Raw genomic sequence first — 27715 nt, forward strand, 5'->3', positions numbered from 1 at the left:
GAAATCAGTGGAGTGCATCACTGTCGGTGACCAGTGAGCTCTTAAGAAATGAGTCACTCAGATTGAGTTTGCCAGAATTGGAAGACAATCCCCTTTCAAGAGATAAGCAAACTCAAAATGTTTGATTAATTTATTTTATTTCACATTTCATTGGAAGTTATAGCCGTAAAAATCTTTTTGCCCAGCACACTCAAGTTGTAAGCAGCTTTTAACTATTGTTCCTGCACACATACAGAATATTATATAGAATATACAGCACATGTACTATGACGTGCCTTGGGATAAAGGCGCTATATAAATACAAGTTGCTGTTGGTGATCTCGGCCCCCACTCTTGACTTCTCTGATGTTGACCTGCCGAGCTTTCTAGGGTTTTGGATATAATGTTGCCGGAGATGAGAAATGCGCTTGAAGGATTGAGGCTGTGGGAAATGGCTCCTGATGTTCAAAAATGACCAAATAAATGGCAGATTGACAGAGTGCAATTGCTTGGCCCATGATCAGTTGTACACCTCAATGTGGCCTTCTAAATGTTAAATCCCCTTGTGTATGCCATTGAAAGTCTGGAGTCCAGAGATACGCTGGTTTCCCTTGTGTTCAGCATTGCTAAGGAGATAATGGGGGAAAACGAGGCATTATGCATCATGCCATTGTTACTGCACAATCTGAATACATCGGGCCATTTTCATGCATGCAGCAGACACCATGGGCTGAATTTTTGGGCTCTGCCAAGGTCGGGAATGGAGGCAGATGGAGGCCCAAAATACGAGCGCCAGCAGGTGTGCCCGTCTCCCAACCCCATTCCTGACGATGGCCATTTTTGCCGAGGCTGGTTCAGGGCCGCCAAGGCTACCCACCCCGATGAGGCTTGTAGCCAATTCGGCTCGTTAAGAGCCTAGTTATGGGCACTTAAAGGAGGCCAACTGGGATTTTCCAGTCGACAATGATGGCCTGGCTGCTGAATTTGTTTTTTATTTAATGTTTTACAAAAGTTGGTGAGAGGGCACCTCCATATTGAAGTGTCCTCTTGTTACTTACCCTCTCCTGCAGCCTGCTGTTTTTCTCAGCCTGGAAGATCTCTGATTTGCCTTCCAACTTTGAGAGCCTGCCTGCTGCCCTTATTTGGACAGGGAACCTGTCTCCATGCCAATTAAGGAGGCGCCTCTCTGAAATTGCCAATGAATGACTGCTTCCTCCTAGGGGCAGGTTCAGGACACAGAAATAGTCCCAAATCCTGTTTCCCACCCTGGAGGGAAAATACAGCCCCATCACTTCTGCAGGAAAATCTGGAAGGGACAGGGATTGACAGGAAGCCAGAGTGGAACGCTTCCCAGCCAAATTTCCTGCCTGAGATTCACCATATATCAAGCAGGATCTATCCAAATAGGTGAATAAATAGCTAGCCACCTAAGGTGTATGAGTAATCATTACCAAAATACATATTAACCTTTATGCTCATCATTTTTGTTAGATATATTGCAAAGTTTTAATTAGGTTTAGACTGATTGGATTTGCATTCCAATTAATTGGAACCAGAGGGCAGAACAAGACCAGATTTCCAGGCTGTGAAGCATGAACATGATGTGCTGTACCAGACCAAAGGGAAGGAAAATATCCACGGTGATGGTTTTGTGATTGATGTAAAATATGATCCATTTTGTGCCACAGATTTTTCATTTTTTTAAATTTTATTGGTGTCACCCTACCTTTCACTGCATCGAAATGATTATTGTACAATATGTTAATGTTCCTGGAAATACACAATATCATGCATACCAAAACTACACAGCTATAACCAGGAGTGCAGTGAACATAGGAACATATGAATTAGGAGCAGGAGTAGGCCACTAAGCCCCTCGAGCCTACTCTGCCATTCAATAAGATCATGGCTGACCTGATTGTAACCTCAACTCCACTTTCCCGCCTACCCCCAATAACCTTTCACCCCTATCTATCTACCTCTGCCTTAAAAATATTTAAAGTCTCTGCTTCCACTGCCTTTTGAGGAAGAGTGTTCGAAAGACTCACGACCCTCTGAGAGAAAAAAGTTCTCCTCATCTCTGTCTTAAATGGATAACCCCTTATTTTTAAACAGTGACCCCTAGTTCTAGAATTTCCCACAAGGGGAAACATCCTTTCCACATCCACCCTGTCAAGACCCCTCAGGATCTTGTATATTTCAATCAAGTCACCTCTTACTCTTCTAAACTCCAGCAGATACAAGCCTAGCCTGTCCAATCTTCCCTCATAAGACAACCCGCTCATTCCAGGTATCAGTCTAGTAAACCTTCTCTGAACTGCTTCCAATGCATTTATAACCTTCCTTAAATAAGGAGACCAATACACAGTACTCCAGATGTGGTCTCACCAATGCCCTGTCTAACTGAAACATAACATCCCTACTTTTTTATTCAATTCCCTTGTAATAAACGATAACATTCTGTTAGATTTCCTAATTACTTGTTGTACCTGCATACTAACCTTTTGCGATTCATGCACGAGGACACCCACATCCCTCTGCATCTCAGAGCTCGGCAATCTCTCACCATTTAGATAATATGCTTCATTTTGGCAGGAAGAATAAAAATGGACAATTTCACATTTTCCCACATTATACTCCATTTGCCAGGTCTTTGTCCACTCACTTAACCTGTCTATATCCCTTTGTAGTCTTCTTATGTCCTCTTCACAACTTACTTTCCTACCTATCTTCGTGTCATCAGCAAATTTAGCAATCATACCTTTAGTCCCTTCATCCAAGTCATTTATATAAATTGTAAAAAGTTGAGACTCCAGCACTGATCCCTGTGGCACACCACTCATTACATCTTGCCAACCAGAAAATGACCCATTTATGCCTACTCTCTGTTTCTTGTTAGTTAGCCAATCTTCTATCCATTCCAATATGTTACCCCCTACACCATGAGCTTTTATTTTCCGCAATAACCTTTGCTGTGGCACCTTGTCAAATGCCTTCTGGAAATCTAAGTCCATTACATACACCCGTTCCCCTTTATCTGCAGCACATGTTACTTCTTCAAAGAACGGCAATAAATTGTAAGATATATGTGGGTAGAGATACCTTAATAGCTGTTGACAAGTATATGCCCACTTTTTAGTAGTAATGCTTCTCAAACAATGGCTGATTTAAAAAGCTGGGCCCAAGCAAAAGCCAGCCCGTTTATTCCATCCTGGTGCCCATTGTTTGAATAAATATCATTCTGCACTTAGGCTTGCAGTACACATGTGACCTCTGATGCCAATATATGCAAATAAAGGCTTTTGCCATTTGATGCACCACATGGAACATGGTGTTGGAAGTTTGTCACTGGGATTTGAGAGGATTTTGACAACCTTTGGATTGAGGCATGTCAGCTGCAAGACAGCCAGCAGATGTGCAAAACATCAGAAGATAATTCTGCCCCGTGGTGTTCTAGCAGGGAAAGTTTTAATGCAATTTTGAACAGAAGTTTGACTTGCTAAGAAGCCATAGAAGCCATCCCTGGCCCATACGTGCATTTTGCATAGTAGTCGAGTCATAAAACTTCTGTCTGCATCTTTGTACAGGACATTGACAGCTGGTCATTATGCATTCGAATTTTCCAGTACCTGCTCCTACAGACATGAAGTGCCATTTGAGAGGCATTTGGCAATTCTCCAGTTTCAATGGCAGGATTATGAGATTGGCACAGTGTTGAACAAGAAACCTGAACAGATGAGAGTAGCAACTCTGTTATCATTGATGGGAAAAGGGTGTTGCAAGATATAGATCTCACTGAGGAGAAGAAAAGCATGACTTGTGAGATATTGGAGGCCCTGAAGACCCATTTTGAACCCTCTACTAATATCATTTATGAACGCTATGAGCTCAGGAAGCGAGGGAGAATATTGATCAGTATGTGACTGTACGGAGAGGTATAGCTGAGCCTTGTGAGTTTGGGCAACTGAAGGATGATCTCATCAGATACAGGATGTCTTCAGAACAAAAGATCCCACTGTGAGAGCACGTCAGCTGTGAGAAGAGAAGTTTACGCGCTCCTCCAACCTCTCCAAGTGTCATAGAGTGATACAACACTGAAACAGGCCCTTCGGCCCACCGAGTCTGTGCCAACCATCAACCACCCATTTATACTAATCCTACATTAATCCCATATTCCCTACCACATCCCCACCTTCCCTCAATTCTCCTACCACCCACCTACACTAGGGGCAATTTACAATGGCCAATTTACCTATCAACCTGCAAGTCTTTGGCTGTGGTAGGAAACTGGAGCACCCGACGGAAACCCACGCGGTCACAGGGAGAACTTGCAAACTCCGCACAGGCAGTACCCAGAACCAAACCCGGGTCGTTGGAGCTGTGAGGCTGCGGTGCTCACCACTGCACCACTGTGCCGCCCAACAGTGCCTGTTGATTTTTGTTTTCTCTAAAACCTTACCCACCACAGATGTTAAACTGAGCAGCCTGAAGTTACTAGGAATGTTCTTAACCCTTTTTTTGATAAAGGGTGTCACATTTGTCACTACTCCAATCGTGGTACCTCCTCCATATCTAAGGAAGGTTGAAAGATTGTGGCAGGATTGTGACTTATCTACTCTTGAACATAGCCAGCCTTTCCAATACATCCTGCTTTATCAATTTTCACCCCCTTCATTACCTCTACCAAAATGATAACCGATGTGTAGGGGCAGAAGATGTTGGTATTGTTCTTAACAAATACTATGGATCTGTCTTCGCAAAAGAGGGGGACGATGCAGATATTGCAGTTAAGGAAGAGGGGTGTGAAGTATTGGATGTGATCAACATAGGGAGAGTATTAATGGGAATGGCATCATTGAAAGTTGATAAATCACCAGGGCCAGATGAAATGTACCCCAGGCTGTTAAAGGAAGCAAGAGAGGAATAAACGGAAGTTCTGACCATCATTTTCCATACCTGGATACAGGTATGGTGCTAGAGGATTGGAGGGCATAGATAGGGTAGCTAGGAAGAAAGCTTTTCCCTCAGCAGAGGTGTCAATAACCAGGGGGCACAGGTTTAAGGTAAGGGGCAGGAGGTTCAGAGGGGATTTGAGGAAAAATGTTTTCACCCAGAGGGTGGTTGGAGTCTGGAACACACTGCCTGAAGGGGTGGTCGAGGCAGGAACCCTCACAACATTTAAGAAGTATTTAGATGAGCACTTGAACCGCCATAGCATACAAGGCTACGGGCCAAGTGCTGGAAAATGGGATTAGAATAGATAGGTGCTTGATGGCTGGTATGGACACGATGGGCCAAAGGGTCTGTTTCTGTGCTGTATAACTCTATGAGTCTAAGAAAGCTATTTACATGTGCAGAAGATCTGAGGTGGCTAATCAACAGCTGAAGAGTATTGGTCGGAGAACTGACAAGGTTGTGCACTATCCTGAGAGGCAGCCCAAGTCTTCCAAGCACAGGTCAATGATGAAAAGGAAGAACAACTTTCAGAAGAGCCAGCAGAAAGATCAAGCAGAAAGATCAAGTCCAGAGTACTGGATGTAAATACTGTGGGGGACACTACAAGAAGGAAAAGGAAGCATCTCAGCTGAAACAAGTGTTACGACCTGGTGAGAAAGGTGTCTAGGGGTCCCTCTCAGCCTTCACTGGGTCTTACAGTAATTGGGTTTAATTTTAAACACATCGTGTTTTTAGCTCCCCCTTGGTGAATGCTTGTTCACTGCTTTCCAATTATAAGGCAAAAAAACCAGTACAAACAGGTTTTCTTAGGTTTAAAGAAGTTGAAATTTATTAAACTTGAACTTAAACTCTAATTCGGTTGATGCCTACGGATACACGATATGCCTAAGCTAGCATGCATACGCAATACACACATGCAAATAGAGAGAGAAAAGAGCAGAAGGAAAATAAAATGGAAAGGTTTGAGGCAATATCTGAAGAGATTTTGTTACGGTTCTTCAAACTCACTGTAGAGTCCTTAATTGTGGGTAGATCTTGCTTTTCGTTGGGGCCCAGTATTCTTCTTAAATCTTGTTCGCTGTCAGAGACTTTTCTCATGTGTCTTCAGTGGATTCAGAGGCTTGTGAGAAAGAGATGGGAGCAGACAGGAGAGATCTTCTCAGTCCAGGAGCAAACAGTCTTTCTCCGTTCAAACTCTCTGTGGCCAGTTCCAAAGAAAACCCTGGAACAGCCAGTTAGTCATGTGATCATCTGGTCTAACCAATCCTGGCCCTTTTTTTTATTCATTCATGGGATGTGGGCATCGCTGGCCAGGCCAGCATTTATTGCCCATCCCTAATTGCCCTTGAGCAGGTGGTAGTGAGCTGCCTTCTTGAACCGCTGCAGTCCATGTGGGGTAGGTACACCCACAGTGCTGTTTTTATTGACATCATAGTGGTTAGATACAACTGAGTGGCTTGCTAGGCCATTTCAGAGGGAATGTAAGAGTCAACCACATAGCTGTGGGTCTGGAGTCACATGTAGGCCAGACCAGGTAAGGACAGCAGATTTCCTTCCCTAAAGGACATTAGTGAACCAGATGGGTTTTTACAACAATTGACAATGATTTCATGACCATCATTAGACTAGCTTTTTAATTCCAGATTTATTAATTGAATTCAAATTCCACCTTCTGCTGTGGTGGGATTTGAACCCATGTCCCCAGAGCAATACCCTGGGTCTCTGGGTTAATAGTCCAGTGACAATACCACTACGCCACCGCCTCCCCTTGTAGATTGTATCCTCCTAAGCAGGCCCTGGAATGCGCTTTGTCACCTTCGATATCTGTTCGTATGCAAATATTCTTTTCCAGCCACAGTTGATCTGTTTAACAAATCATTTCCTCGCTCCAACAGCAGTTAAAAATCAATGTTCATGACAAAATTGATGTGCCTCATTCTTGGCAGGTGGGAGCTTAGCATGACACAAGTCAAAAGTTTGGGCTGGTAACCCTCCATGGCCAAAAGAGATTTGCAGTGTTTCGCAAGACACCAAGCCATTGACTGCTTACAGATTACAAAGTTGTTTTCACAGGTCTCGGATGCCTTCCTGGTGAATATCATCTCAAAGTAGATGAGAATGTGAGGCCAACTCAACATTTTCTGGGGAGAGTTCCAGCTGCCCTCAAGTCCATCCTGAAAGACAAGATAGAGCACCTTGAAAAGATGGGAGTTATCCAGAAAGTGAGAGTTCCTACAGACTGGATAAGCATGGGAGCAGTGAAAAAAACTTGGAAAGTTGAGAGTGTATTTAGATACAAAGGACGTCCATAAAGCTTTGAAGAGATTTCACTACCTTATACGAACCACTGAAGAGATTTTGCCTCAACTTACCAAGGCAAAGGTCTTTACTATTCTAGATGCTAAGGATGAATACTGGCAAGTGAAGTTAGATGAAAGCAGCAGCTTTCCGAGTACTTTCTGGATGCCATTTGGGGAGGCACAGATGGTTGCACATGTCATTTGGCATTTGTACTGCTCTGTAAGAGTACCAACGCAGACAGCACAAGATAGTCAATGGTCTACCAGGAGTGGAAGCGATCATGGCTGATCTTTTAGTCTATGGATGTGGAGATACAATGGAAGATGCCATCGCAAACCATGATCAGAATCTAGCGAGATTGCTAGAAAGAGCTCTCCTGATGAACCTGAAGCCGAACAAGAAGAAGTTGCAGCTGAAAATGACTGAAGTCAGGTACATAGAGCATGTACTGGCAACTAAAGGACTTAGCTGTGATCCTGATAAGGTGCGGACTATAGCAGAGATGCAGCAACCAACAAATGTGAAGGCAGTTCAACGATTTGTTGGATTTGTGAACTACCTAGCCAGGTTTTTGCCCAATCAGTCGTCAGAGTGTGAACCTCTACACAAGTTCAATGCAAAGGATATTCAGTGATATCGGGGCACCAAACAGGAAGCAGCTTCAATTCATACCAAACTAGTGAAGACAATACCAGTGCTGAGGTACTATGATGTCAATGAGGAAGTCACCCTGTAGTGTGATAACAGTGAAACAGGACTTGGAGCCACTCTCATGCACCAAGGACAACCAGTTGCATTTGCATCCAAAGCATTTACATAAACTGAACGACGCCAAGCGGGAAAGAGTGCCTGGCTATTGTCTTTGCTTGTGAGCATTTCAACCAGTACCTGTTTTGGAGAGAGAAAGTGATGGTAGAGTCTGATCACAAGCCACTTCAAAACATCTTTGTCAAACTGCTTCTATCTGCTCCAAAGCATTTGCAAAGGATGTTACTTCATTTGCAGAGATATCTCGTGGAAGTGAAGTACAAACAAAGGAAGCAGATGGGCATTGCCATCTTGCTGTCAAGAACTGTGCTCCCTTTGAAAGAAGTTGATGACACTAGCATAGAGTGCGAAATCTTCCAAGAAGCAACAGCACGACATGCTCTGGAAGTCATCAACCCAGCAGAGACACTGAACCTGACAGACAAGCGTCTCACGCAGACCGAGCAAACTGCATGACAAGATGCAACTTTTCAAATGCTACAGGAAGCTGTGATGAAAGGATGTCCTGAAACCATCAAGGACACACCTGCTGCTGTAAGAGTGTATTGGGCATACAGAGATGAAGTGACTACCCAAGGTGGCATCTTGTACAAAGTGACTATGGTCATTATCCCTAAATAGATGCTGAAGCCATCAATGAATTGAGTCAAGTCTGAGGAAGACAAGAGAAATGCTCTATTGGTCAAACATGAGCAATGAGATTAAGGACCACATCAGTCAGTGCAATGCTTGCGATGAACATCAAGCTGTGCAAACTAAAGAGCCCTTCATGACTTATTGGAAAACAGGAAATTACAAAATTTAACTTTCAAATTAAGTAACTAAGTATGTGGATTAGTTTGCAAACAATGTTGCATGCAAATTTTTTTTATTGTAAACTTTGGCTTGCTGTACACGTGGCCTCTGATGTCAATGTGTGCAAATAAAGCCATTTTGGTGCACCACATGAAATCTATGAGCTACAATCAGCTGGTGGCCACCTGTGTGTGCAATACTCTACAATGGTTCACTATTAAAATAGATTGTTTCCATATATGGAAATCAGATTTTGTACCCCAGTCCTCTTGCTTGCTTTTAAGCTGTACTGTAACAATTGCAGCAGTTATCTTCATGTGCCTGTTATTCACTTGCATCCACAGGTCAGGGCCTTGTAAATTTCCCCCAGGCCTCCAGCTGCCAATTTCTCTGTCTCTCAAATCCCATCTTTCTCTCTCCAGTTCTTGACATTCCCCCTCTCCAAAGCCCCCTATCTCCCAAGCTCAAGGCCTGAAACTTGCAACATCTCTCCCCCAAAACTTACAACTGTTGGCTTGTCTGCCCCACTTTTCTCCCATAGCTTTGAACACTGATCTTTCTGCCGTCCTCGATGCTTCCACTTCCAAATCCTCTCCTACCTAAGCTTCCAGCTCCCAATCTCGGTTCCCAACTCTGAGCCTGTTCCATCATTCATTCAGATCATATACCTATCATATATACCTGATATATACCTCACCTCCATTTACCTCCCTTTCATCCATATTCTTTGATATGCTTACCTAACAAAAATCATCTGTTGATTTCAGGCTTAAAATTCAATTGACCCCCAGCATCCAAGGCCTTTTGGAGGACAGAATTCCAGATTTCCACTGCTGTTTGTGTGGGAAAAGTGCTTCTTGATTTCACTCAATGACCCGGCTCTAATTTTAAGTTTACGTCCCCATGTTCTAGATTCCCCTACCAGAGGAAACAGTTTCTCTTTATCAACCCTACTGAGTCATTTTATCATTTTAAAGACATTGTTTAGAATGCCCCTCAACTTTCTAAACTCAATGGAATACTATTCGAGTTTATGCAACGTGACCTCAGAGCTTAACCCTTCAGCCCTGGTATAACTCTGTTGAATCTGAATTTTACCTGCTTCAAGGTTAAAACATCCTTCTTGAGGAGCCGTGCCCCAAACTGTGTGCAGTACTGACCAAGGCTTTGTGCAACTGAAGCATAACGTCCTCCTCTTTGTATTCTATCCCCCTTGACATAAAGGCCAACATCTCAATAGCCTTTTTGATACATGCGTTCCAGTTTTTGTGATTTATCGTAGAATCATAGAATGGTTAGAGGACAGAAGGAGGCATTCAGCCCATCATGTCTGTGCTGGCTGTCTGCAAGAGCAACTCACCTTATTCCCAATCCCCAGCCTTTTCCCCGTAGCCCTGCAAATTATTCCTCTTCAGGTAATTGTCCAATTCTCTTTCAAAAGTCTCGATTGAATCTGCCTCCACCACACTCTCAGGCAGTGCATTCCAGATCCTAAATACTCGCTGCGTAAAAAAAGTTTTCCTCATGTCGCCTCTGGTTATTTTGCCAATCAACTTAAATCGGTGTCCTCTGGTTCTGGATCCTTCAGCCAATGGGAACAGTTTCTCCCTATCTATTCTGTCCCGACCCCTCATGATTTTGAACACCTCTATCAAATCTCTTATTAATCTTCTCTTCTCCAGTGAGAACAGGCCCAGCTTCTATGACCTATACATATAACTGAAGTTCCTCATCCCTGGAACCATTCTCGCAAATCTTTTCTGCACTGTCTCTAATGTCCTTCCTAAAGAGTGCTGCCCAGAATTGGACACAATACTCCAGTTGAGACCAAACCAATGTTTTGTACATGTTTATCATAATTACTTTGTTCTTATATTCTGTGCCCCTATTTACAAATTCCGGGACACCCAGCAACAACTTGTATTTATATAGCACCTTCAACGTAGTAAAACATCCCAAGGCACTTCATAAGATCATTATAAACCAAAAATTGACACTGAGCCACATAAGGTGATATTAGAGCAGATGGTCAAAAGTTTGGTCAAAGATGTAGGTTTGAAGGAGCGTCTTCAAGGAGAAAAGAGAGATAGAGAGGTGGGGAAGCAGAGAGGTTTAGGGATGGAATTGTAAAGCTTAGGGCCCAGGCCACTGAAGGAGTGGCTGCCAATAGTGGAGCAATTAAAATTGGTGATGCTAAAGAGCCAGGAGCAATGCAAAGGTCTCGGAGGGTTGTAGGAATGGAGGAGGTTACAGAGATATGGAGGGGCGACGCCATGGAGGGAATTGAAAACAAGGATGAGAATTTTACAATCACGGCGTTGCTTAGCCAAGAGCCAGTGTAGGTCAACAAGCACAGGAGTGATGGGTGAACAGAACTTGGTGTGAGCCCCATTGTCATTCTACTTTTTAAACTTTATCTGTTGTTGAGGTGAGGACTTAGCAGATTCAGGAGGTGAGTGCTTCACACCTACCCCCTGGAACCAGGTGGCTGCCTGAGGAGCCTCCACAATTGGACACACATTCTGACCTTCCTCCCACCTCCCTACCAAGGCCTCTGAACCCCCAACTGGCCCCATATCCCCCACCGGCACTACACCCCCAATTCATCCACTACCACCAGGCCGCTGATCTTTCCCCCTCCCCTCAGGTCCCTGACCCAACTGATTGACCCCAGTACCACCCTCAAGATCGGCCCCTCCTCCCTTGCTGTGGACTTTTCTGGTCCTGTGGCCTTCACTGAGTGGCTCCCTGCCTAATCAATCAGGCTGGTTTCTGGGCAGGGATCCGATCGGTGACATCATGCGCATGCTGTGGAGTTAAAATTCCACCTCTCTCAGTGGAACACCGATTTCCGGGTTCCTCATGACTTTCTGGCCCGCACACTCATGGCAAGTCCGGGAAGCAAAACACCAGCTGTGGACAGTCTTGTTTAGTGTCAGACAGTTGCCGGGGAGAGGGATCAAGTCAGCGGCAAGAACAGAGTTTGTGACTGGGACCAAAGACTTTGGACATCCCAGTATTTAATTGGAGGAAATTTCAGTTCATCCAGTACTGGATGTCAGACAGGCAATCTGACAACTTAGCAAGAGTGGAAGGGTCGAGAGAGGTGGTGGTGAAGTAGAGCTGGGTGTCGTCAGTGTACATGTGAAAACTAACGCTCTGCTTTCGGACGATGTCACCAAGGGGCAGCATGTAGATGAGAAATAGGAGGGGGCCAAGGATAGGTTCTTGGGGGACACCAGAGGTAACGGTGCAAGAGCAGGCAGAGAAGCCATTGCAAGTGATTCTCTGGCTGTGATTAGATAGATAAGAATGGAACCAGGTGAGAGCAGTTTCACCCAGCTGGACAACAGTGGAGAGGCATTGGAGGAGGATGGTGTGGTCTACCGTGTCAAAAGATGCAGATAGTTTGAGAAGGATGAAGAGAGAAAGTTTACCTTTGTCACAGTCACAAAGGATATCATTTGTGAGTTTGATAAGAGCCATTTCGGTACTGTGGCAGGGGCAGAAACCTGATTGAAGAGATTCAAACATGGAGTACCAGGAAAGATGGGCACAGTTTTGGGAGGTCACAACACATTCAAAGACTTTGCTCCTCCATAGTTTCTGGTCTCTTGCCATTAAGAAAATATTGTAATTTGTCTTTCTTGGATCCAGAGCGGATGACTTCATACATCAAACTTTATGGGCTGAATTTTTAGGCATCAATGGGAGCGGGCACGGAGGTGGGCTGATGTGAAAATTCACACTGCTGGCCAGCGTGCCGAGTCTTCAGCTCCAACCTACCCGTGGGCCATTTCCCTGGAGGTGGGATGGGGGAGTGGGGGGGGGGGGGGGGGTGGCGGGTGGCAGGGCTACCTGCCTACAAGCAGCAGGTAGCTGATTCACCTAATTAATGGCCTATTGTCAGAGGCCAACTTAATTAAAAGCAAAATACTGCAGATGCTGGAAATCTGAAGCACAAACAAGAAGTTCTGATGAAGGGTCACTGAACTGAAACCTGAACTCTGCTTCTCTCTCCACAGATGCTGCCAGACCTGCTGAGTATTTCGAGCATTTCTTGTCGGAGGCCAACTGCCTGACTTCAGTCGCAGCCACAGCCACAGGTTGGCCTGTAGAGGGGCTTCCTCTCCACAAAGGTGGCCCGGCTGCCAAGGACCATTTTAAAATTTAAATTTAAAAAGGTTGGAGAGAGATACCCTCTCTCTCTCACTAAGCTTGAAATGCCAGCTTCTGCTCCTTCAGTGCTGGATGGTCTCCTATTGGCCCTCTAGCTTTGAGAGCCCCCACCCCCCGCCAGCTTTAATTGGACAGTGGACCTGCCCTCTGGCCACCAATTGGCCAATTCGGGGAAAATTACAGATAAGTGACTGTTCCTCACTCACTGCAGCCTTCTGACCCCCATTTGAGCCTGAGGGCGGGGACCTGAAGCCTGCCAGGAAAATCCCGCCCCATCTGTCAGTTTTGCCCGCTCACTTAATCTGTCTATATCTGTTTGAAATGTTATGCTCCCATCGACACAATTTATTGTTCCTCCGAGTTCAGTGTTGACTCCAAACATGGATATACACCTCTCCATTCCTTTATCTAAATTGTTAATGGAGGTGGTGAAAAGCTAAGGTCCCAGTACAGATCCTGGGGATCACATCCTGTCAGTTGTTCGGGAGATGTGGGCATCACTAGCAAGGCCAGCATTTATTGCCCATCCCTAATTGCCCTTGAGAAGGTGGTGGTGAGCTGCCTTCTTGAACCGCTCTAATCCAGTCTATGATGCAGTTAAGAAGGGAGTTCCAGGATTTTGACCCAGCGACAGTGAAGGAACGGTGATATAGTTCCAAGTCAGGATGGTATGTGCATTGGAGGGGAACTTGCAGGTGGTGATGTTCCCATGCATCTGCTGCCCTTGTCCTTCGAGGTGTTAGAGGTCGCAAGTTTGGAAGGTGCTGTACAAGGAGTGTGTTGTTGCAGTACATCTTGTAGATGGTACACATTGTTGCCACTGTGCGTCGGTGGTGGAGGGAATGAATGTTTGTGGATGGGGTGCCAATCAAGCGCGCTACTTTGTCCTGAATGGTGTCGAGCTTCTTGAGTGTTGTTGGAGCTGCACCCATCCAGGCAAGTGGAGAGTATTCCATCACACTCCTGACTTGTGCCTTGTAGATGGTGGACAGGCTTTGGGGAATCAGGAGATGAGTTACTCGCCGCAGGATTCCTAGCCTCTGACCTGCTCTTGTAGCCATGGTAGTTACATGGCTACTCCAGTTCAGTTTCTGATCACTGGAAACCCCCAGGATGTTGATAGTGGGGTATTCAATGATCGTAATGCCATTGAATATCAAGGGGAGATGGTTAGATTCTCTCTTGTTTGAGATAGTCATTGCCTGGCACTTGTGTGGCACGAATGTTATTTGCCATTTATCAGCCCAAGCCTGGATATTGTCCAGGTCTTGCTGCATCTCTACATGAACTGTTTCAGTATCTGAGGAGTCGCGAATGGTGCTGAACATTGTGCAATCATCAGCGAACATCCCCACTTCTCACCTTATGATTCAGGGACGGTCATTGATGAAGCAGCTGAAAATGGTTGGGCCTAGGACACTACCCTGAGGAACTCCTGCAGTGATGTCCAGGAGCTGAGATGATTGACCTCCAACAACCACAACCATCTTCCTTTGCACTAGGTATGACTCCAACCAGCAGAGAATTAATATTTGAGGTTACAAAGATATTGCAGTAATCCAGGGTTGCCAGACTCTACTTATTGCAGGTTGATATGATATTCTATCTCCAAGATTGACATATAGTTGACAAAGTTATTTTGACTTTGTGTGCAGCTAACAAGTCAACCGCCTTAAATAAAAAAAGTCTGTTGGATATATTAAGAGGCTAGTTTGCTCAGCTTACTGCCAGTAAACTCTCAGTTTTGGCAAAGATTTCAGGAGCTTATATGACCTTATCCTTCAGAGTCAACACAGTAGAATTGGCTCTCTCGCCTTCCCAGGAGTTATTTCGACAGGGGATACCTCTTAAAATCATCAAAACATAATCCTTCATTCCCCTTTGACAAAACTGAGTGGGTTTGGTTCTACTCCCTAATTCGAACCAGATGCTAACTGTGAGAGAGTTCTATTTTCTCAGTGTGCATGGCCATCTTGAAGTATCCATGGCTCTTCCTATTAACTCCACTTTTTCAGAAGTCAGCAGAAATGCTCCAAGCTCCATTTTAAGGACACCTCTGGGCATCTTACGGTGCTTGCGTCATGAGTCAAGGTCACATTTCTTCCCTAAACACTTTTGGAAGGTAGGGAGAAGACAATAGGTCTGTTGACATCTCTACTTCTGTCCCTTTTATAGTGTGTGTATGCCTGATTAGGATTAAGAATACTGCAAGGGGTTTTAATTATGGCAATTGCTGTTGTGAGGAAGGGGTAAAGACAGCCTCAGCCATTACAGCTGGTGCATTGTTTTTTTATGACTGTGCAGGGTAATTTTCCATCTTCATGTTTCCAGTAGGGAACCTTACCTGTTCAGAACTCAAATAAGAAATTCAGGTGCACACTGCTAACAGATATTACTCTTGGCTACTTTTGATTTATTCACATCTAGTCAACCTGATATTTGTTTGGTAAATTAACAAGTGCTAAGTTGAGACATGCATGTATTTTTGTCCTATGGCTTTTTGACACTTCGGGGATGCAACACCTTTGAGGTCACACTTTCGCATGTGATGCCTCTGAAAGGTGTGACACAACATATTAAATTATAGGATTATAGAATGTGTTATGACAGTGATTCTTTTTTGTTAAAACATATTTTTAATGAATTTATGGTTAAGCTGAAAATGCTGGATCAGTTTTTATTTAAAGTAAGAGGACTGAGGGAGCTGGATTGACAACAGTGTTGGTGGTTGTCATATGGCTCAGGTTAGGCTCAAAGCAGAAGCCTTGGCAACAGGGGCACAAAAGTGACAAGCGCTCCTTTGATTGGACAAGCCCAATAGTAACAGAGAGCATGTGGATGGGCAGAAAAAACTCGTCAAGCTTTCTGGTTGTGAGTCAGTGTGTGTGTGGTCTTTCCTTCTGGCAGGAGATAAAAGACAAGTGCTGCTGAAGTGTCAAAAAAGGACAGGAGGAGAGAATTCCAAGGAAGAACAGAAGACTACAACCCAGCTCGCTTTCCCACAATTCCCTAAAAGATTCTGTAAAGTTCACTGTGTCGATTCGTCTTTGTTTCCTAGATTTCAATAAAGCCTGCTAAAAAATAATTCTCAACGCCACCTGAAGAGAATTGTTCGAAAGATCCTGTCTACATGTGCTCGGATGTTGGACTGTGTGCCTGTTTTGTGCAGCGTGTCTCATCTGTTTCTTTTTCAGGGTGTGCAAGTGATCTGCCTGGGTGTGTTTTTTTTTGACTGTAACAGAGCTCTGATCTAAAAATCCTTTTTTAAAATTTTTTCGGTTAAAGGGTGTATGTATATGTGTGTGTGTGTGTGTGTGTGTGTGTGTGTGTGTGTGTGTGTGAGAGAGAGAGAGAGAGAGAGTGTGTGAAGGAATTAAGGTAAAAAAGGGACTTTAAAATTTGGTTAAGGTAGAAAGGGGACTTTTTAAAATTTATTGTTGGAACTTAAAAAATTTGATCTGCATGTTAATGTTTTACTTTATTACTAGTTAAGACCTGTTTTATAATAAACTGTTAACTTTGTTGTTCAGTAAAGAAACCTGGTTAGTGTGTTCTATTCTGCAGGGGGCGGGGGGAGATGGTGGGAGGGGAGGGAAGTGTATCTGATTGAGTGTTTCAGTAAGTGGGAAAATTAGAAAAAATATGTTGTGACCTATGGAGAAGTGGGACTGCTAACAGATATTGCTCTGTGCTAGTTTTTGAGGAGTGGGACTGAATTAACAGTGCACTCCTCCTGCCTCGGTCCTAACAAATGGTACAGAACAGAAGGAGGCCCTTTGGCCCATCGTGCCTGTGCTGGCTCTTTGAAAGAGCTATCCAATTAGTCCCACTCCCCTGCTCTTTCCCCATAGCCCTACAAAACATTCCTTCAAGTATTTATCCTCATAGGTGTTACACTCCCAAAGCGTCACAAAGCCATAGGACAAAAAATACACGCATGTCTCAACTTACCACTTGTTAATTTATCAAATGAATATCAGATTGACTGGATATGAATAAACCAAAAACGAGCATAGAGCAATATCTGTTAGCAGTGTGCACCTGAATTTCTTATTTGAGTTCTGAACAGGTAAGTTCCCTACTGGAAACATGAAGTTGGAAAATTACCCTGTACTGTCATTAAAAAAACAATATACCATCTATCATGGCTGAGGCTGTCTTACCCTTTTCCTCACAACAATTCCTATAATTAAAATTCCTTGCAGTATTCCTAATCCTAATCAGGCATACACACACACTATAAAAGGGACAGAAGTAGAGATGATCATTTCAGCAGATTTATTGCCTTTAGAAATTTACTACTGAATCTGTTTCCACCACCCTTTCAGGCAGAGCATTCCAGATCATAACAACTCGTTGCCTAAAAAAGAAATCGCATCTCCCCTCTGGTTCTTTTGCCAATTATGTTAAATCTGTGTCCTCTGCTTGCTGACCCTTTGCTGCGTGGAAACAGCTTCCCCTTTCCACTCTATCAAGACCCTTCATGCTTTTAAACACCTCTATCTAATATCAACACTAAATGCAGAACTTTAATTATGAAGCGAGAGATACCCACGATAAAGTCGACCAAATAGTCAATTAAATACATAACACTGTCTCAGTTTAAAGTGCATTTTATTTTTATTAACATATATATAAATTAATTGAACTTCATATCTGAGCAAAACACTTAGGGAATATGGTTTCCTCTACATGAAAGCTGCACTGGAAAAAAACTGGACAAACTCACAGCTCAGAATTATAAAAGGTCACATTACCATCTGAAGGATTGAAAACACTGGCACAGTTAGAAGGACACGTAGAATATTCACACTAATGCAGGCACGCACAGCATAAAACATTTGATTGTTGTAGACAACAATATTTATTTAAACACTGAATTTTACATACATCTTGCTCAAAACAGCATTCTAATTTTCAAGAGAGTGAGAAGATGAACTAATGCAAGTGGTTTCCCTGGCTGAGTCAGTATAAAGGTACATGGATTAGTTCAGACCCTTCAAGATTAAAGACTTGGCTTGATAGCCATCTAAAGTTAACAAGGAAGAGTGCTCAACCCATATTCTGAATGCTTTTGATGCTTCCCACAATTAAAATTGTAAAGCTCTGCATCATAAATGGTGCTGAAATCAATTCAAAATATTACTATCTGCGACATTCTCAAAATAAAATATTTACAAAGAATGTTAATGCCTTTTCATTTACATCAGTTGAAATTTCTGACAATTCTTGTTCAGACTGAGGGAGAATAACTGGAAGGAGCTACCAAGCTTGATGACGTAAGAAGGGGAGGTGGTGGCGTAGTGGTATTATCACTGGACTAGTAAGCAAGGGACCCAGGGTATTGATCTGGAGATGTGGGTTCGAATCCCACCACATCAGAAGGTGGAATTTGAATTTAATTAATAAATCTGGAATTAAAAGCGAGTCTAGTGATGGCCATGAAACCATTGGCGATTGTTGTAAAAACCCATCTGGTTCACTCATGCCCTTTAGGGAAGGAAATCTGCTGTCCTTATCTGGTCTGGCCTACAGGTGACTCCAGACCCACAACAATGTGGTTAACTCTTACATGCCCTCTGAAATGGCATAGCAAGCCACTCAGTTGTACCTCACCGCTACGAAGTCAATAAAAAGGGATGAAACCGTATGGACCACCCGGCATCGACCTAGGCACCAGAAACGACAACGGCAAACCCAGCCCAGTCGACCCTGCAAAGTCCTCGTTACTAACATCTGGAGGCTTGTGCCAAATTTGGGAGAGCTGTCCCACAGATTAGTCAAGCAACAGCCTGACATAGTCATGCTCACGGAATCATACCTTACAGACAATGTTCCAGACACTGCAATCACTATCCCTGGGTACGTCCTGTCCCACCGGCAGGACAGACCCAGCAGAGGTGGCGGCACAGTGGTCTACAGTAGGGAGGAAGTTGCCCTGGGAGTCCTCAACATCGACTCTGGACCCCATGAAGTCTCATGGCATCAGGGCAAACATGGGCAAGGTAACCTCCTACTGATTACCACCTACCGCCCTTGCTCAGCTGATGACTCAGTACTCCTCCATGTTGAACACCACTTGGAGGAAGCACTGAGGGTGGCAAGGGCACAAAATGTACTCTGGGTGGGGGACTTCAATGTCCATCACCAAGAGTGGCTCGGTAGCACCACTACTGACCGAGCTGGCCGAGTACGAAAGGACATATCTGCTAGACTGGGTCTGCAGCAGGTGGTGGGGGAACCAACACGTAGGAAAAACATACTTGACCTTGTCCTCACCAATCTGCCTGCCGCAGATGCTTCTGTCCATGACGGCATTGGTAGGAGTGACCACCGCACAGTCCTTGTGGAGACGAAGTCCCGCCTTCACATTGAGGATACCGTCCGTCGTGTTGTGTGGCACTATCAATGTGCTAAATGGGATAAGATTTCGAACAGATCTAGCAATGCAAAACTGGGCATCCATGAGGCGCTGTGGGCCATCAGCAGAAGCAAAATTGTACTCAACGACAATCTGTAACATCATGGCCCGGCATATCCCCCACTCTACCATTACCATCAAGCCGGGGGACCAAACCTGGTTCAATGAAGAGTGCAGGAGAGCATGCCAGGAGCAGAACTAGGCATACCTCAAAATGAGGTGTCAATCTGGTGAAGCTACAACCCAGGACTACTTGCATGCCAAACTGCATAAGCAGCATGCAATAGACAGAGCTAAGCAATCCCATAACCAACAGATCAGATCAAAGCTCTGCAGTCCTGCCACATCCAGTCATGAATGGTGGTGGACAATTAAACAACTAACTGGAGGAGGTGGCTCCACAAATATCCCCATCCTCAATAATGGTGGAGCCCAGCACATCAGTGCGAAAGATAAGGGTGAAGCATATGCAACAATCTTCAGCCAGAAGTGCCGTGTTGATGATCCATCTCGGCCTCCTCCTGAAGTCCCCAGCATTACAGATGCCAGACTTCAGCCAATTCGATTCACTCCGCGTGATATCAAGAAACGACTGAAGGCACTGGACACTGCAAAGGCTATGGATACTGACAATATTCCAGCAATAGTACTGAAGACCTGTGCTCCAGAACTTACCCCACCCCTAGCCAAGCTGTTCCAGTACAGCTACAACACTGGCATCTACCCGGCAATGTGGAAAATTGCCCAGGTATGTCCTGTACACAAAAAGCAGGACAAATCCAACCCGGCCAATTACCGCCCCATCAGTCTACTCTCAATCATCAGTAAAGTGATGGAAGGGGTCACCAACAGTGCCATCAAGCAGCACATGCTTAGCAATAACCTGCTCAGTGATGCTCAGTTTGGGTTCCGCCAGGGCCACTCAGCTCCTGACCTCATTACAGCCTTGGTTCAAACATGGACAAAAGAGCTGAACTCAAGAGGTGATGTGAGAGTGACTGCCCTTGATATCAAGGCAGCATTTGACTGAGTATGGCATCAAGGAGCCCTAGCAAAACTGGAGTCAATGGGAATCAGGGGGAAAACTCTCTGCTGGTTGGAGTCATACCTAGCACAAAGGAAGATGGTTGTGGTTGTTGGAGGTTAATCATCTCAGCTCCAGGACATCACTGCAGGAGTTCTTCAGGGTAGTGTCCTAGGCCCAACCATCTTCAGCTGCTTCATCAATGACGTTCCTTCAATCTAAGGTCAGAAGTGGGGATGTTTGCTGATGATTGCACAATGTTCAACACCAGTCGCGACTCCTCAAATACTGAAGCAGTCCGTGTAGAAATGCAGCAAGACCTGGACAATATCCAAGCTTGGGCTGATATGTGTCAAGTAACATTTGCGCCACACAAGTGCCAGGCAATGACCATCTCCAACAAGAGAGATCTAACCATCTCCCCTTGACATTCAATGGCATTACCATCGCTGAATCCCCCATTATCAACATCCTAGGGGCTACCATTGACCAGAAACTGAACTGGAGTAGCCATATAAATACCGTGGCTACAAGAGCAGGTCAGAGGCTAGGAATCCTGAGGCGAGTAACTCACCTCCTGACTCCCCAAAGCCTGTCCACCATCTACAAGGCACAAGTCAGGAGTGTGATGGAATAATCTCCACTTGCCTTGATGGGTGCAGCTCCAACAACACTCAAGAAGCTCGACACCATCCAGAACAAAGCAGCCCGCTTGATTGGCACCCCATCTACAAACATTCACTCCCTCCACCACCGACACACAGTGGCAGCAGTGTGTACCATCTACAAGATGCACTGCAGCAACGCACCAAGGCTCCTTAGACAGCACCTTCCAAACCCGCGACCTCTACCACCTCGAAGGACAAGAGCAGCAGATGCATGGGAACACCACCACCTGCACGTTCCCGTCCAAGTCACACACCATCCTGACTTGGAACTATATCGCCGTTCCTTCACTGTCGCTGGGTCAAAGTCCTGGAACTCCCTTCCTAACAGCACTGTGGGTGTACCTACCTCACATGGACTGCAGCGGTTCAAGAAGGCAGCTCACCACCACCTTCTCAAGGGCAATTAGGGATGGGCAATAAATGCTGGCCTCGCCACAGACGCCCACATCCCATGAATTTTATTTTTTTTTAAGTTGAAGGGCTGCCTAGGGAATTTTACCAGACCGCAGGGGTGGGTTTGGAGGTGGGCAGGAAGGTGAGGGGAGAAGGTGGGGCAAAACTAAAGAAAAATGCGTCGGCCCTGTTTGCCATCATATTCCCACCTCCAGGAGGTCGGAGCGGCATGAGAGTTCAAGATTTTATAACCTTTAGGTGCAACCTCCCGTCTCCTCACCAACCCGAATTGGACGGCGATCCCAGAGAGGGTTCTTAATTTTAAGTCCAGCATGTTCTGCCCAATATCTCCGCGGATAGTTTTGTTTTTGAGCTTTTGCAGGTCCTTATTATCTCCACTGACCTTCCTCCAAAGACTACACGTGACAGTTGAGGGGGAGAAGAACTCAAGATCTGCCCCTGGTCTCTTCCACTCACACTGAATAACAGGCGATTGAGAGGTTCACAAAAGCAGTCCAGAGTGACTGGCTCTACCATCGTTCTTCCACCCTTGTGGCAAGTTGTATGACATCTGCTCAGAAAATCCCCAAAAGTGAATGGCTGAGTTCAACAACACATCATCTAAAGAGCCCAATTTTAACTCTCTAAGTGAATGAGTTTTGAGTGAGTTCACATCAGGCACAGTATTATCTGTGGGATGCTGTCTCCTGCCATTCAGTAGTGGATGAGATACAGGGGAAGATTCTACAATCTGAGAGAAACCTTGCATGCCAAGAATCCATAGAATTTACAGCACAGAAACAGGCCCTTCAGCGCAGCTGGTCCATGCTCGGATTTGTACTCCACCTGAGCCTCCTCCCAATCCTCTTCATCTGACCCTACCAGCATATCCTTCTATTCCTTTCTCCCTCATGTACCTATCTGGCTTCCCTTTAAATACATTTTTGCTATTCACCTCAACAACACCTTAAGATGGTGAGTTCCACATTCTAACCACTCTCCAAGTAACGAAGATTCTCCTGAACTTCCTTTTTGATTTATTAGTCATTTTATTCTTATGGCCCCTGGTTTTGGTCCCACCCCATCAAGTAGAAACCTTTTATCCAAATCTATCCAATCAAATCCTTTCATAATCTTAAAGACATCAACATCAGTTATAATTCAGCACCTGATGACCCATTACATAGATTTTACAGCACAGAAGGAGGCCATTTGGTTCAACTATCCTGGTTAAACTCACATTAAAAATGTCAGCCAATACCGTTTCCTGCCTACAAATCCTTACTTTCTATTGTTACATTTGTGTGTCAATATTCCCATCTTGTTTAATTTCCTTTGTTTATATTTATAATGAGAACTCTCTATGTAAACGTGTCACACCCTCCCACCAGTGGTGGCGCTGCAGTGTCATGGCTTTTGCATCTCCCAGCTCTTCAGTCTGTACTGCAAAGCATGCTCTTCTCCTATGCACCAATCAACTCTATATCTCCAATTGCAGTCAAGTTTTACTGCTCCACTATCCTTAATTCACAATAGGAAACTGCAGGTGTGTCCCCCTTGATTTTCTGTAGTTTATCTGTAATGGAAATAAAATCATGGGGACCATGCCTTTGACCCAATATGCACTCTTGTTGGAAAAGGTTCACACCCTCCCCAGAGCATGATGTTGTGCACTGGATGCTACAGTTTTCTCTCTGTTAATGGATTTAGAATGTCAGTTCAGTTTTAAAAAAAGTTTTCTTTAACATTGTATACAGAGGAATAGATTCTCCATAGATTTAATATAATAGAACAGGTTGAATCAAATCAAAGATAAATAGAAATGCCTTTAATATACTAAAAAGTCCCAAGATACATTATCAAACAAAAATTGACACCGAGCCATGTAAGGAGATAATGAGCATCTTTAAGGACGATAGAGGTGCAGAGAGGTGTATGGAGGGAATTCCAGAGCTCAGGGCCTATGTAGCTAAAGGCACGGCCACCAATGGTGGAGCAATGAAAATCGGAGATCTCAGATGGTTGTAGGGCAGGAGGAGATTACAGATATCGGGAAGGGCAAGGCCATGGAGGGATTTGGAAACAAAGATGAGAATTTTAAAGTCAAGGTATGGCCAGAGCAGGAGCCAATGTAGGTCAGATAGCACAGGAGTGATATGTGAATAGAACTTGAAGTGAATTACGATATGGGCAGCAGAGTATTGGAATGAAATGAAACCAGTGTTGAAGCATACTGGGTGATTGTATCTCCATTGACGTAAATCCACTTCCATCACAGTGTTGGGCTCAGTAACTCCTGCCAACCAGCTGTCCCAGCTATCTAGTCACTATGCATAGAAATACTGTAAATGCATTTTGTGAAGATTTCTTCTGTTCAACATTTCTAGGGAAATTGTAAATGATTTGAAAGAACAAATATATGTTTGCATTGCAATAAACAAATAAAGGAAACTTATCATAAAATGATACAGCACAAAAGGAGGCCGTTCTGCCCATCATCAGAGCCCTGAAAATCTTTCCCCTTCAAGAACATCTTTATGATATCGCTATACAGGCTGTCACAGTCATGCAATACAACCTTATGAACTATAAAATTAACTTAATAAACCTAAAATGGCCACTTTTCCTGTAAAAAACAGAGTTGAGCGGTCAGACAACTTTTTTTTCCTGCCATACACATAGAACTGCAAGAAACCTAAGCTAATCTTCATGTCTGGACAAGTCTTTGAGAAGTCTTTAAAATGCAAATGTCCCTTTTTGTGGTCATGGCTGCATTTCTCCAACTGATTGGATTAACAATATTGTTGCAGACTTTTTGACTCCAAGTTTGCACTCCAGAGAATGGGTGTTAAAAGCTCCACTTTATCAAGATGGTATGTGATTGAGTGACCCCCGAACTCCATTGTCTGACAATGGTGTAACCATCAGAAACTATTTATGAAATCAATGGAAGAGAAACTCTGGTCACATGACAAAAACTATGTTTCTGATAAGGACTTTTAATAAAGGTATATTTCGGGCAAACAAAAGACAGAGGGAGAGAAACTTCTATGCCATCGAAAAGGACCCTGCTTTAAGGCAGAGACTGGTGTTGGCCTCGAACCTCCCACCTGAGAAACTGTACCAGGGCTTCACTACAGAACTTTGACTGGACTATATCAAGAAAAATCTGCAACAGTGCATCTGTCTTCCTAAACTTTCCAAGGTTTTTTCTTCAGTGACCAAAGAAAAGATTACAGGTCTGCACCATTTCAAGTTTTCACCCCAGTGAAAAGCAAATGCAACAGAGAACTCTTAAAAAATTCAGACAACCTAAACACATGATACTTAATAATCTCCCTCTCTTCTTGAGTGTGTATGTATCTATATGAGAGTGAGAGTGGGTGTTGTTGCATATATTTTGGGTGCTGAATAATAAACCTTTATCTTGCTTTTAAAACTTACGAGAAAACCTATCCTTTGTCTGTTCTTGACAATTATAGTTTTTTTAAAAACACGCCCTCTTCAGTCAGTCGAGAGGTGGAAAAGGGGAAGCCATCCTGATTATCTCTCACCTGTCCGTAACAAGGGTGACCTAAAGAATTCTTACTCCTGTGTTGAACAAAAAAATGGCTTAAATGATCAACACATTACATAGAAATAAACAAAAAAGGATAGCATTCATTATGATCTGGCTTTCAGATTATGACTACATAATACAATAGAGGGCATATTACAACACCAGAGAAATGAATATCATAGTTGTATATCTATTAGGTTACCATAGAAATAGGGTGATCCAACAGATAAAGTAAAGCCAACACTGACAGACTTTACTGTGACTATAAAAAAAAGACAATAGAAACACAAGGTCAATATTATTGACGGGCTGGCACTCAGGCATATCAGAGAGTAAAAGGCTTTAATTTGAACAGCTTCTTTCAAATTAAGTCAGCTTGACAACAGGTGAAGAGAATATGCGGAGCAATCCAAATTTAAAAATTGCTGGATACTGCAATCTTAAAATTAATATTGAAAAGTTCCTTTGAATTGCAAACAAATGGGAATATCTGGGGGGAGGGTTTCTCCCAATCAGCTGTCATAACTTTGGCGGATGATTGGCCAAAACGATGGGCATGATTTTCCCAGCCCCGGGGTGGTAGACTGGGAGGTCTGGGAAACAGTGGGGAGTCGCGTTGGGATGGTTCTTCAGAGCATTCCCGCCACAGCGTAGGTTTCCCAGCGGCAGGACCAGATGCAGATTGGCTGCCTGCCAAATGGAGGTGGGCAGCCTATTTAAATAATTAAGGCCCCGAGCTATTTAGAGGTCCCGCCGGCATTTTCCTGCTGGCCAAGTTGCTCTCCGCCACGTGTGGAGTCCGCCAGCTTCATGGAGGCGCCGTCCAGCAGCAACCCGGGAGGCCATTGGAGCTGGAGGCTCCATTGCCCATTGAAGGGGCTACATGGAGGCAAGGCCAGCCTCGCGGCCTAAAAACCCCCCCCATTGACCCCCACTAGAGGGCTTTCCCCTCCATTCTGTGGGTCCTTCTGCCCTCGAATATTTTTAAATTACACTGACCCCCTCTGAGGGCACCTCCATTTTGAGGCGCACTCGCGGTCCCCGACCTGCCTCAGCAGCGCCCACCTCTTCCACTGGTGTTGCTGAAGCTCCAGAGCCGCTGACCTTCTGCTTGAGTCGGCAGCATCTATACCCTGCCCGCCGTCCTTAGTAGGATGCCGAGCTTGTAGGTGGCCAATTAGGAGGCCGCCTCTGGGATTATCGCTGTGCCGGTTTGGCTCCTGGCAAGTTCGGGCTCCAGACCCCATTTGGTCCTGATGTCAGCATCCCAAAGCCAGCAGGGAAATTCAGCCCCCTGTTTCTCTCTGAATCAGAGGCTTCCCCTGATCATAGTTTCAACAGATTAGGGGAACCTTCTGGAAGATTCCCAGCAATACACACTGGTCTCTCAACCGAAAGCAACTTCAGTCTGATTATTAAGGATACAAAAGCCAACGACTGTGGATGCTGGAAATCTGAAATAAAAACAGAATGTGCTGGAAATAGTCAGCAGGTCTGGGAGCACCTGTGGAGAGAGAATAAGAGTTAATGTTTCAGGAGAAAGTCCGTTATAGCAGGTTTTAAGCAACTACAGAGGCAGGGGGGAGGGATGGTCTATGATGGTGAGGAAGGCAGGAGTGATTAAATGACAAAAGGAATGATGGTGCAAGGCTAAAGGGGATGGTAATGGGACAAGTAAAGAAAGAAAGGACGGGTCAAGAGGAAGTGTAAATGGGAAAAGTAGAATCATCATGCACATCTACTGTCCAAAAAAATAGGGGGCAGTGGTTATGATCTGAAATTGTTGGACTCAACATTGAGTCCGGAAAGCTGTAAAAAGTGCCTAATTGAAAGGTGAAGGGTTATTCCTCAAGCTCACATTGAGCTTCATTGGAACAGGGTAGGAGGCCAAGGACAGAGAGGTCAGAGTAGGAGTGGAGTGGAGAGGAGAATTAAATTCACTATTAAAGATTCTGACTGAGATTGTCCTCTTGTCCAATACACTAATAAGTGTGGCAGGGCAAGACTTCTTAGTTGTGGCACATACGCACCATTAACCCTGGTGAATTTGCTAGGATCATGATCATTTTAAATATGTTTTGCTGCGCTCATGCTGAGGTTTCTTCCTGCACTGGGAAGCCCACCACAGAGGGGACCTGCAGCAGCTGAAAGGGCGTGCTGCCTCCGTGAAAATGTGCCAATGGGAAAGCGCTCTTTGCTGTGTGTGTGTTGAAATGCGTTTCCATAAGGTACAACATGTGACTTCTGCAGGGTGTTAGCAGAAATCAACCACTCAATGTTTCAAGATATGTACATATCAGTTCACAATATCAATACCAATATATGCAAGTCTCGTCCAATTACACTGTGTAACATTGCATTAATTTGCTTTTAATTTACAAATTAGAGGAATGCATTCCATTTATCAACAACACTGAAATGCACCATGAGGAGAAGCTTAAAGAACAGAAAGCCAGCACATTGTGTTTTTGCTAACAGCAGTAAACTGATTTCTCATTCACACATGATTGAATAGGGTGAAAGGAAGCCCTTTGAGGCGTGTATAATTTGCCCATCTACTTGGTTGAGAGCGACATAGGCTTACTGGCAGGATTAAACATTTTGTTCAGCTGCTCCCACATTCTTTGGCTGTTGGCCACAACATTTGGGCTTTGTGCCAGCCTCTGCCCAAG

This window comes from Heterodontus francisci, chromosome 5, assembly GCF_036365525.1.
Source record: "Heterodontus francisci isolate sHetFra1 chromosome 5, sHetFra1.hap1, whole genome shotgun sequence".
In the NCBI taxonomy this organism is placed as follows: Eukaryota; Metazoa; Chordata; class Chondrichthyes; order Heterodontiformes; family Heterodontidae; genus Heterodontus; species Heterodontus francisci.